Raw genomic sequence first — 13,808 nt, forward strand, 5'->3', positions numbered from 1 at the left:
TAAAAGAATGAAATTAGAACACTCCCTAACATCATATACAAAAAGAAACTCAAAATGGATTAAAGACCTAAATGTAAGGCCAGACACTATAAGACTCTTTGAGGAAAACCTAGGCAGAACACTCTATGACATAAATCACAGCAAGATCCTTTTTGAGCCACCTTTAGAGAAATGGAAATAAAAACAAAAGTAAACAAATAGAAGCTAATGAAACTTAAAAGCCTTTGCACAGCAAAGGAAACCATAAACAAGATGTAAAGACAACACTCATTATGGGAGAAAATATTTGCAAATGAAGCAACTGACAAAGGATTAATCTCCAAAATTTATAAGCAGCCTATGCAGCTCAATAACAAAAAAACAAACTACCCAATCCATAAATGGGCAGAAGACCTAAATAGACATTTCTCCAAAGAAGATATACAGATTGGCAACAAACACATGAAAGAATGCTCAACATCACTAATCATTAGAGAAATGCAAATCAAAACTACAATGAGATATCATCTCACACCAGTCAGAATGGCCATCATCAAAAAATCTGGAAACAATAAATACTGGAGAGGATGTGGAGACAAGGAAACACTCTCACACTGTTGGTGGGAATGGAAATTGATACAGCCACTATGGAGAATAGTATGGAGGTTCCTCAAAAAACTGAAAATAGAGCTACCTATGACCCAGCAACCCCACTACTGGGCATATACCCTGAGAAAACCATAATTCAAAAAGAGTCATGTACTACAATGTTCATTGCAGCTCTATTTACAATGGCCAGGACATGAAAGCAACCTAAATGTCCACTGACAGATGAATGGATAAAGAAGATGTGACACATATATACAATGGAATATTACTCAGCCATAAAAAGAAACAAAATTGAATTATCTGTAGTGAGGTCAATGGACCTGGAGATTGTCATACAGAGTGAAGTAAGTCAGAAAGAGAAAAACAAATACCATATGCTAACACATATATATGGAATCTAAAAAAAAAAAAAAAAAAAGTTCTGAAGAACCTAGGGGCAGGACAGGAATAAAGATGTAGACGTAGATAATGGACATGGGGAGGCAGAAGGGTAAGCTGGGACGAAGTGAGAGAGTGGCATGGACATATATACTACCAAATGTAAAATAGATAGCTAGTGGGAAGCAGCCATATAGCACAGGGAGATCAGTTCTGTGCTTCGTGACCACCTAGAAGGTTGGGATAGGGAGGGTTTGAGAGAGATGCAAGAGGGAGAAGATATGGGGATATATGTATATGTAGAGCTGATTCACTTTGTTATAAAGCAGAAACTAACACACCATTGTAAAGCAATTATACTCCAATAAAGATGTAAAAAAAATAATAAAATAAAGTGAAAAGAAAAACAATGGAAAATAGGAAATAGTAAAAATAAGAAACGTTTAATAAAAATGGCATATCATCTTGGAATTTTAAGTATGTAAGCCCAAACTAAGCTATACATATATACAAATTTTAAAAATTCAAATTTTAAATATGATGTTTTAAAGCAAAAATTAAAACCAATATATAAGAGGAATTCTGCAAGAACAAAACCATTGTAGAAGGAAACAAATCAAAAATTGATTTAATTATGTGAGTCTGACTGTTATCTGGGTGTGAGGCAGAGGTGCAGATAGGAACAGGAATGGCACACCTATAATGTGTCTTGAAAATGTTCTACAGGAGAGACTGTTATACTTGTGAGACTAACTGAATGTGTCTGGGAGACAAAAGTCTTACTATCTCCCAAGCTCTCCAAGGAAACTTTGAAAATGATAGTCACATTTCTCTTAAGTCATACAAAGAGACAGTGAGGGAAAAGGCATAAATAAAGTTTAAGACTGAGATACCCAAAAACATCCCCTGTCCCAGACATGTTGAATTAAAGAACATTAGAGTCATAGGAAAGCAAGGTACCCTAACTATAGATTTGGCAACATGATTAATACTACCGTTACGTAAGGCAGTTTGGTGACCTGTAGTGAAGTGAAATAATTAAGTTAGGAAATCTAGGACACAGAATAGGTCAAATGCAAGTATAATTTATAATTCCCCCATCTTCAAACACTTACCAAATGACACTCTGAGAAGGCTTATAGGTCTTTTAAGTTAAATCTCACTGCAGATTAGAGGAACACATAATACACCTGCTATTCTAGATAAAAAAATATCAACTGGATATTGCAGGTAAGGAAACCCAGAAAGAGGAACACAAGACAGATGAAGATTTCAAGTTTTAGGGTCAGTATCCCTTATGTCTAAACTTATATTAATTTTGAATATGAGTTTGAGAGGGTACCTACTATTACTATCAAAAGATGGAGGAAAACTTTCAAATGAGAAGTAAAATAGCACTTGTGTTAAGAGCATCTCAAAGACACATCTACATGGGATAAGTGTATAAACAAAAGTTTCTGAGTTGGAAATGAATTACTGGAAATCACATGAGATTTGCCTCATTTTCTCTATAATGTTGCATCCAATCACTGATTTGTTACTGGAGAAAATTAAATGCTCATGATTTGGCAAGAAACGGTAGCATCTGTACAGCTCAGATGGAAGATTACTGATTTTTTTTTCACTTATGTGCAATTTGGTCCCATCCACGTATAGACTTCTACATTCCTATTATATATTCTTTCCATACCTCATTATTGGGAGAAGTAAAAATGGAACTGTCACACTGGTGGGTGTTTCAGGGTTCACACTGCTGGGCAACTCCCTCTATTTCAGGGAAGATTTAAGAGATGTATAAAAGAGCCCTGGACTTGTCCCCAGTCATTTTCATAGATCTATGTATTGTGTCTGGAGCTCCTGCTTTATGTGGGATTGTTGGATTTAAGGAAGTTTTGAGAATTCCTTCTTGCTTTCATTCTCCATCTTTTATAGCCCCAAACTTGAATATCTCCAGCCTTAAATTTTATGCAAATTATACACTTCCTGAAAATAAAGTTTATAACACTAGATGTTCAAAGATCATGCAAACATATTAATATTACAATGATAGACAAATTACCCCAAATGATGAAAAATACTAATTTTGATATTGGATGGCAGTTTACCAAATGAGTTGATAATATGCCAGTTATATAACCAGAATCAAGGTATCTGCTGGGATTTCTGTTTCATGTGTGTCTCCAAATTCAGAGACTTAATAAATGGATAAATTTGAACTCTTGAGAAAATTTCTTTTTTAAACATCTTCAGGCTTATTCATATTCACACTATATAGAGTAAAATGGGGTGGGAGTTAACAGGAAGAATTGTTTGCCCAAAATACTGAGTCATGAAAACACTCATCATTTGATAACAGCTGTTAAATCTTACTGCTGAACAGCTGGAATATGTCAAGGAACAAAGCAGACAAATCTCTTCTCTCGTGGGGCTCAGGATTTAATGGCTTGTTTGTGTGTGACAAAAGGAGGAATAAACCAGTTTATCTAGCTACATTTAATTCAAATAATGATCGTAGTCTGACGATCCAAGGGGATTATAAAATCTGCACTGTTTTTTTGTTTGTTTGTTTTTCAATTGCTACGTGGCATACCTGCAGAAAGTAATAAAAATCTTAAGTGTATGGTTTGATGTTTGATATATAACCACGTAATTCCCCCCGCATCAAAATACATAACATTTTAAGCACTTCAGAATCCTATCTTGTGATCCCTCTACAGTACTATCAATTCCCCTGATAAAGATGACTACTTTTTTTTTAAAGGTTTGCCTTTTAATTAATTAATTAATTAATTTATGGCTGTGTTGGGTCTTCGTTCCTGTGTGAGGTCTTTCTCTAGTTGTGGCAAGTGGGGGCCACTCTTCATTGCGGTGCGCAGGCCTCTCACTATCGCGGCCTCTCTTGTTGGGGAGCACAGGCTCCAGACGCACAGGCTCAGTAATTGTGGCTCATGGGCCCAGTTGCTCCGTGGCATGTGGAATCCTCCCAGACCAGAGCTTGAACCCGTGTCCCCTGCATTGGCAGGCAGATTCTCAACCATTGCGCCACCAGGGAAGCCCAAAGATGACTATTTTTATTTCTATCACTGGTGCTTAGTTATGCCTGATGTGGCATTTCTTACTTTTTTTCATTCCAGGTTGTATCTGTGAGATCCATCAGTGTTTTACATGTAGCTTTTTTTTTTTTTTTTTTTTTTTGCGGTACGCGGGCCTCTCACTGTTGTGGCCTCTCCGGTTGCGGGGCACAGTCTCCATACGTGCAGGCTCGGCGACCATGGGTCACAGGCCCAGCCGCTCTGCGGCATGTGGGATCTTCCCGGGCCGGGGCACGAACCCGTGTCCCCTGAATCGGCAGGCGGACTCTCAACCACTGCGCCACCAGGGAAGCCCTACATGTAGCTAATTTTGCTAAGCCTTTAGCCTCCCCGCTGCTCCTTTCTGCTGTAATTCTTGGTAATTGTTCATCTAGCATACAAGTAATTTACAGGTAAGCAAATATTTGAAGGAAGGAGAGCTGGCACAGTTTGAGATTAATTTCATCAATGTTTCCTCCTCTCCATGATTCTATCCTCTAGATTTAGCTGCTTTGTCTACCATGAATTCAAATCTCAGATTCCTCATCCCATTTCTCTCTTCTGCATCTCAAGTTTCTCCCTTTTCTGGATTTTCTTCCACCATTATACAGACATACATGGATGTCTTTTACAATGAAATCTATCACAAACACATGTGCATGCATGTATGCTCTCATGCCAAATATCTCTCTTTCTTCACATTTCTCTCCAGCTATTTATCCATTTCCTTATTTCTTTCACCCAAATCTCTGGTTTATCACCTCCTTTCTCTTCTTATCCCACTTCACTCCACACCATTTCACTCAAACTGCTTTTATCCATATCACTAATGACACTTATATTGCTGAATTTTGTGTTTGCTAGTCTGTAAACATCTTTATCAGCTAGTCAGCATCATTTGATGCAATTTTTAATTTCCTCTATACCAGAAGATTCTTCTTTCGGCTTTGATGTCACATTGATCTTATATGTATTTTTAAGATTTCTTTATCCACTGGGTGGACCACTGACTATAAAGAATAAAGAGTAAAAGGAGAGACCCATGTTAGGTGACTATTACAGCAATCCGTAAGTGACTTAGTCTTAGACTTAAGTGCAAAGAAGGATAGAGAGGTAAACACACATATTCAGGACATGCTTTCTAATTAGAATAGAAATTAAAGACACTATAGGCTGGTGAGGGAAAGGAAATAATGTCTCAAAATGGCTTTATTTTTAGATATGATAATTGGCTGAGTGTGGGTACAGCTACCCAAAATGAACATTTGCCAAAAGAGATCTGTGAAAATAAAATTTCTCATTTAACTATGTCAAATAGAGGATAGGATATACAAGTTTTACAGAGTTTGATATATAAATGTGAAGTCCTTGGAATATAACGTGAGCCATAGAGAAGGACCTTTGGAAAAAAAATAGATAGCAAAAAATAGGGGGAAACAGGATTGAGCCCTCCCTTTTCCCAATATTTACAAATAGATCTCAGAAGATTAAACAGTTACTGAATTGCTTCAGACTCCACAGACATCCTTCTGCAAATCTGATATTCCATCTTCAAGTACTGAGTTACCTGTGAACTGAAGTATTAAAACTTGACTCCTTTTCACTCCTTCTCAACTCTTTTCCTAGGCAGATCATTTGAAAGCATAGGAAGTAGTCTGAGGTCTTGTCCAGCTTTGTAGGGCAACAGAGTTATTGGGTTGGTCAAAAAGTTCATTTGGGTTTTTCCATACCATCTTAATGGAAAAACCCGAATGAACTTTTTGGCTAACCCAATAGTTTGTCTCAACATAAACAGAATCTCAAAATCCCACAGAGATCCACTGGGCCTTAAGCAGAGCCTTACCTATCAGGTATACCCTCCAATGCCACCTTGCCTTGGCTACCACTGTTTCCTTGTGTTGAAGTTGATAGAAAAATGGCTGGAGAGACAAGACCTTAGTCAAATGATGAAAACCTGCAACACATTTAAATTGGTGACTGGTCTGTATGCTTTACGTCTCTATATAATCTGCTGGAGATGAACTTTGCCCGTGTCTATGCTTGTACCTATCAGTCTACTATCCCATTTTGCACAGCAGGATTAGTAGGAAATGACATAATCATGACTCTCATATCTCCTACACCTAGAGGTGTAAGAAGAGCTATGAGAAAATGAAGGTATTGAATTCTCTCTGCCTTTAATAAAAGAAAATGGCTATAAGAAAAAGAAAGCATCTGGAACAAGCTTGGGACACAAGAGGGAGATGCTAGCATTCAGTGATGAAGGTTAAGTAGATTTTTCTGGCTGGAAGAGATGAGAGTGAAAGATAAAATTTAAGAACAAGACATATTTTCTATCAACATAAGTAAAGAGAAACATGGATTACAGACTTAGTCTACTGTGTTGGTGAAAGAGGTCAACACCTTTACATTGCTAAAGTTTTTGATCAACTGTAAGAACTTAATTGCTAACTCAGGTCCATAGGCATGACTTCCACCAACCCTCTTATCCCCTACAGCTTTCCAAGGTGCCACAATACAAATGTGTAAGGCATGAAGTGTAAATATGAAAACACAGGCTCTTTCTGGATATAAAGATTAATTTAGTTTGGAGATTGTAAGTCTTATCATGCTTTATTCTCTACATTTTGTGACCATGCTACTCAAATCTTCAGAGAGTGGGTCTTTTTCTGTAGGACTATATACACATGAGCCAAATACAATATTTCATATCTGCCTGCCAACAGATAAGGTACTGGATAATAAGACTGTTCATAAGAACCTTGCCGACTATGATCTACAACTAAGACGCTGGACCAATTTAGCCAAATACCATTACTGGGGAAATCATCTTTACAGCATTTGGAAATGAGTGACTACATTTATCACTGGAGATCCGAAACACCAAAGTAACCCTAAAAGGAAACTCTGAGGGAAAAAAAGCCTTCTAGCAAGGATATTCATGGTTCTTAAACTACTGACTTTAAAGTTCATTTTGGAAAGGAATATAACAAAAATATTCAAATGTTGTTTATAAACAGTATCTTTTTACATTACCTTTTATTACATGCACTAAGCAACAGGATTAAGGTTTTAAATCAACATTTTCTGTTTTTACTACTTTAAGTTAGATATTCAGATATGAATATAACTCAAACTTAAAAAAAAAACCCTCAAATAATGCAGTTGAGAATTCTAGATCCCTACAACTTCATTATAAACTTAGTAGAAAATTAAGTTAATTGGGGCTTCCCTGGTGATGCAGTGGTTGAGAGTCCGCCTGCTGATGCAGGGGACACGGGTTCATGTCCCAGTCCAGGAAGATCCCACATGCTGTGGAGTGGCTGGGCCCGTGAGTCATGGCCGCTGAGCCTGTGTGTCTGGAGCCTGTGCTCCGCAACGGGAGAGGCCACAACAGTGAGAGGCCCGCATACCGCAAACAAAACAAAACAAAACAAAAAAACAAAAAAACTAAGTTAACATCAGTGTTACCTTGAAACTGGAAAATTGAGGCTAAATAGTAGCAGTTACCTTATGGTGTTATGGCTAATGGTATCAGGGCAAAACTATATTACTTTAACAATTTACTTAAGATTAGTAGCAGGTTCTAATTTTGTAAAGGTAGAAGACAAATATAAAGTATCTACTGAGCTCAGTGTTCATGATTCTACCTTAGCTTCTTTCCTTCTGATTTCAAATTCCTATATTCTCAAATATATTAAATTTATATTTTAAACATGTTGATTCAGACAAGGTATTATATTATATTAGGTATTATATATATATAAGGTAATATATAGGTATTACATAAGGTATTATATAATATACATAATTACCTAAGGGTAATATTGATATATATTATAATAAGGGTTTATATTATATTGTAAGGGTATTATATTCCATATGGAATAGTGTTAAGAGTTGTAAAGTATGCTTAGCTGTCATGGCAAAGTAGTGCTTAATGTGTTTATAAATTAAAAAAAACATGAAAAGGAAGGCAAGGGAAGGTAGAATTTTGGTGTCTTGGAAACAAGTATAATAAAATATTTCAAGATCAATAAGCTATCTCCTGCATAAACAGTGGTGGGAAATTGACTAATATTGTATCAGAAAGGAGGCGACAGGGACTTGTCAACATGGAAGCAACTGGTGATCAAGAAATAATGTTGGTGACAGGGAAAGATGAAACTCAAAGTACAGTAGCTTGAGAAGAGAATGAGTTTGAAAAAAAATGAGACTACTTAAAACAACTCTTTAAAGAAGTTTGTTGAGGACAGGTGAGGAAACAGTTACATTTAATTCTTCGGCACTTTGAAAAACAAAGACACAATGAGAGACAGTTCTGGAGTAATACAACATGAAAATGAGGAAGGAAATTTATTATTAAAGCAGAATATTTAGACCAAGAATGGAGACTTTTAGGCTACATCTACCTGTATAAGGAATGGGAGAAACATTTTGTAGGACTTTCTTTTCTCTGTAGGGAAAAGAAATTGGCTCTTTTTTTTTTTTTTTAACCTGACCTGCACTATGTAATTCTTTAGAAGAGCTGCTTGTCTTGGCTAAAATAAGCCTTATGATTAAGTTATTCATTGATAGACTTTTGGGAGCACATCCAAATTGATTCTTAAAAGTCCTAAATCAAATAAAAACAGTGATTCTGACATGGAGATGTCTCCAAATAGTGTACAGTTCTCTGACACTCAGTAATTCTTCCCACCCCATGCCAGCTCCTAGAAATTAGCCACAGTTCTGGAAGACAACAGGCTCAGATGATAATCCATTAAGGTTACAAAAGAAGAAAAAGAGAAAAAAATCAGACAAATCAGTAATCAATCAACCAGTCAAGATAAGTTGAGGCTTACAGTTAAGTTTCCTATTTTATGTATCTTCTTTTTTATTACTCAGAATCAGTGATGGGCAAGGATCTGGGTATTTCTCCTTGCCTTGACTAGGTATTCTTTTTCTGAAATGAATTTTTCATTGAGGTTGACTTTTGAAAACTAGTGGTTTACACTCACATTTTACTAAGCTTTTTTTGTCTGTTAGATATACTTAGGATTTGTTTTCTTTACAATGATGGTATTTGATCCACATTTTAAGCTTGTTGGCCTGAAACAGATAAAGGCAAACCTGCCTACTGAAGTTAATGTTGCCTGCGTGACATGAAGCATCTCCATGCAAAATTATAGGCCAGCCACGTTCTATACTGAATTTTGGAGTAAAATAACAAGATACAATGTGGTCATGTTTCATCATCTGTTCACAAATGTCCTTTTTGGATTTTGAGGCAAGGGGTGGCTGATTAAGGACAGAATCACTTTTGAAGAACCTGATGTTACAGATGTCTATGTTTTTAATGTATCTGTATCCATTATTGGCTTGACTAGTGATTTTCCCATTTCATTGTTACAAACATTAACTAAATCTCATATTGCATTTCTAGATTTTCATATTTTGAAGTGATGTCTCAATAGGTTTTGTTGTTGTTTGTTTTTCCTTTAATCATAGAAAATGTTCCTACTTAGGAGCAAAAAAAAAAAAAAAAAAAAAAAACCAAATCAAAGCTCCCTCATGCTCAGGAATGAGCTGATTATTTGTTGTAATTCTGAACAAATAGGAATGATAATTTAAATAGTGTTTCAAATGTCTGAAAGGAACATTAGCATTCAAACTAAAACCATAGCATTTTAATATTCTCATCAGGGCTGATCAGTTAATAAAAATGGGTCATTAGAAAATAACTAGCTAGGCCTCTCATTAAGGCACAAATAAGCCAAAATAATATTAATATCCTCCACATTTGCCTAATATTCATGGAGACAATAGTAGTCAAGCACTGACCTCTTTCCAATCTTATTAAATTTTCCTAATTGTATATATATTGTATGTTTATTTGTTGATATAAAACACGGGGGAGGGCTTCCCTGGTGGCGCAGTGGTTGAGAGTCCGCCTGCCGATGTAGGGGACACGGGTTCATGCCCTGGTCCGGGAAGATCCCACATGCTGCAGAGCGGCTGGGTCCGTGAGCCATGGCCGCAGAGCCTGCGCGTCCAGAGCCTGTGCTCCACAACAGGAGGGGCCACCGCGGTGAGAGGCCCGTGTACCGCAAAAAAAAAAAAAAAAAAAAAAAAAAAAAACACAGGGGAGAGAGAAAATGTTGGAGGCAGAAAATGAACTCACAGTCAGTCACGTGATTGCGTAAAACTGGGGTAAAACTGGGGTCACTGGCTCTTAGCAAGTCAAGTGGACATTGTCAGGGCTTTTCTAATTTGACTTAGCAGCAGACCTCTTACTCCATCTCAGATCAAACTGTCCCCGGGGTGGCACAGTCCTTACACTCTCCTGATTGTCCAGCATCTCCTTCTTTGTATCATCTTTGCCTTCATCCCTGAACCAACTAGAACACTGAGTTATCCATGATGATGCTTTATCCTTCATTCCCCACATCCAATAAACACAAGTCCTTGGAGATTCTCTTTAATAATCTACAGTTCTCATCTACTTTTCTTTATTCCACTGTTTTGGCCCAAATCACCAAATTCTGTGGTCTGGACACTATAATTGCTGTTTTTTTACTGGTTTCCACCAATGAATTCACACTTCTAGCTACACACCATCAATATTTACTGAGCAAAAATGTATTTTTTCACCCTTGTGCATATTACAGTAAAAGAGCTTCTCATTACTTTAAAATAATAATTTTTAAAATAACCAATGACATGGCTACCATCCCATGCCATGTACCTTCCCAGTGTGTTTTCACCCTTGTCACACATTTGTATTCCATGATACAGTCTTTCAGATATTCCTTATGAGACAATATGGTATGTTTTTTTCTGGACTCAGCATGCTTTACTTACTGTCTTAGTCTTTCTATATTTCTGTTTTGGCTAACTCTAATTTGTCATTTCAGTATCTGCTTAAAAGTTACATTACAATTAAGCATTTAATGACTTTTAAAACTGACTGAGTAGCCAGAGTATATGGATTCATAACATGCTGCATTTTATGTTTTTAAAAATTTATAACATACTTAATAATTTATTTGACTGCCTATCACAGTAAAGTATATGCTCTAGGAAATAAGGGATGAGATGTCTTGTACACTAATATATCTATAGCATTTCTTTATTGTTTGCTAGATAGATGATAAAATGGTCACAAATGAATTAATTATTAAATGATTTAATACCTCTTACCTTATAATTCACTTGATTTTTGGAAGATATGGAAATGCAATTGATGTTAGACCTCCAAATGAATTAATGACTGTTCTTTATGGTAAGAAGTATCTTTTATTCCATAAAAATCCCCATTTATTGTGTTAAGATCTTAGAATAAGGTAGATGATTGTTTTAAAAAATCAGTAAAACACTCTAAGAATATGTATAAGGGCATTGGTTAAGCATTCTGGAATGAACATACCAGTTTATAGCTGCTTTTTTAAAAACAAACTTACACTAAATGAGTGGGTTTAAACAATAAATAAACTCAAATACCAAGAAAATGAGAAAAAGAAAACAACAACAAGCTTTGGAAACAGGAAAGTATAGGGCTAATAAATAAACAAATAAATAAATAATATTATGCAAAAAAAAAAGAATAACACTGAAATTCTCAGAATGGCTCAGGAATTTGATGAGCCAAGTAACTAAGTACCTCTGAAATTTTGGGGTGCCTGTGAACCTGACAGCCGGAGTAATCATATGAAATCTGTAAAAACAGAAAATAGACTCATGATACTCTTTACCATCCTTTACAACTGGTAAACTCCCCTTCGCCCCCTTGAAGAGTAAACTGTAAATTTCCTCTTTGGAGACACTGAAACAGAAAAACTTAGAAGGGATTCTAAGACACAGTGGAGATTAAAGATGCTATGCTTTAAACATGGAAATAATTATAAAGTTTATGTTCAGAATACAGGTGAGACTTCCTCCCAAGACCCTTTCTCCCACTGTGAGAACATGGTAGCCAGGCTTAAAATCTCATGCAAGAGACCAAAGAATTGCCTTCTGGTAATAATTAGCTTTCTAAGAGAAAAAAAAAAAAGTGCAGAAATACTGTTCTTTGAGATGTCCTTTTATGTAAGGGTCTGGAAAGATCACAATAGAATTAAAAATCAACAAACTCTGTTAACCCAAATAGAACGTCCAATTAGCTAAGATACGGTCTTAGTCTTTAATATGAAGGAAGAACCCAGTCTCACCAGACATTGGCAGAACATGAAACATATACCAGAGCAAGCAGACACACATAAAAAAGAAATAAAATTCAGGGAAAAGAAAAAAGGCAAAATTACAGTTAATTAAATAATATTAATGTACCACAAAATGAATATTAATTAGATTATCCATGCAAAACACCAATAGATTCTACAAAGAAAGAGTAGGAGGACTTGAATAGTACTTTCTCCAAGAAATAGACAAAATTGTTAAACTAGATGGAAGTACTAAGTGGAGAGTTATACTTCTGGTGGAAAGATAAGGTATATTTTATTGTATATACACAGAAAATTAAGCAAAGAGCAAATGAGACTATTATTAATTTAGAGAAAACACAAACTGTATACATAAGGGAATAAAATCATAATATGATAGATTTACATCTATAAGTATTAACTATGTGTCCTTTACAATGTTATCATGTAATACTGAAGTAGCATGAAATTATGATACAATTATATCAAAAAATACATGAGGAATTGTGTACACGTGGGGAGAGATATGAGGAGCTAACTGTATTTCTCTTTTTTTTAATATCTTTATTGCAGTATAATTGCTTTACAATGGTGTGTTAGTTTCTGCTTTATAACAAAGTGAATCAATTATACATATACATATGTTCCCATATCTCTTCCCTCTTGCGTCTCCCTCCCTCCCACCCTCCCTATTCCACCCTCTAGGTGGTCACAAACCACCAAGCTGATCTCCCTGTGCTATGCAGCTGCTTCCCACTAGCTATCTATTTTACGCTCGGTAGTGTATATATGTCCATGCCACTCTCTCACTTTGTCACAGCTTACCCTTCCCCCTACACATATCCTTAAGTTCATTCTCTAGTAGGTCTATGTCTTTATTCCCGTCTTACCCCTAGGTTCGTCATGACATTTTTTTTTCTTTCTTAGATTCCATATATATGTGTTAGCATACGGTATTTGTTTTTCTCTTTCTGACTTACTTCACTCTGTATGACAGACTCTAGGTCCATCCACCTCAATACAAATAACTCAATTTTGTTTCTTTTTATGGCTGAGTAATATTCCATTGTATATATGTGCCACATCTTCTTTATCCATTCATCTGTTGATGGACACTTAGATTGCTTCCATGTCCTGGATATTGTAAATAGAGCTGCAATGAACATTTTGGTGCATGACTCTTTTTGAATTATGGTTTTCTCAGGGTATATGCCCAGTAGTGCGAGTGCTGGGTCGTATGGTAGTTCTATTTGTAGTTTTTTAAGGAATCTCCATACTGTTCTCCATAGTGGCTGTATCAATTTACATTCCCACCAACAGTGCAAGAGTCTTCCCTTTTCTCCATACCCTCTCCAGGCAGTCACATCAATAGATTTTTAATTGTGTTACTTGACTGTCCTCCAGAGGTGTTTTATTCATATTCTCAAATAATTATATGAGCAAATTTCACCAAGAAAATAATTTTTTATCACATTTAAAGGGCCTAGGGAAAATTTCTTCCTTAACTCCTTTTGAGGTAAATGGAAATAAATTTGGTATTATCTAGCCTATACTTTCAATTCTAAATCATATTTAGTTTATTCACAAATAT

General features: G+C 35.9%; 1 pseudogene; it reads left to right on the plus strand.

Moving 5' to 3' along the window:
- Window positions 1-1,062: 1,062 nt before the first annotated feature.
- LOC132520304 (protein downstream neighbor of Son-like) lies at window positions 1,063-6,929 on the plus strand (annotated as a pseudogene).
- Window positions 6,930-13,808: the final 6,879 nt, after the last annotated feature.

The sequence above is a fragment of the Lagenorhynchus albirostris genome, chromosome 5, assembly GCF_949774975.1.
Source record: "Lagenorhynchus albirostris chromosome 5, mLagAlb1.1, whole genome shotgun sequence".
Lineage (NCBI taxonomy): Eukaryota > Metazoa > Chordata > Mammalia > Artiodactyla > Delphinidae > Lagenorhynchus > Lagenorhynchus albirostris.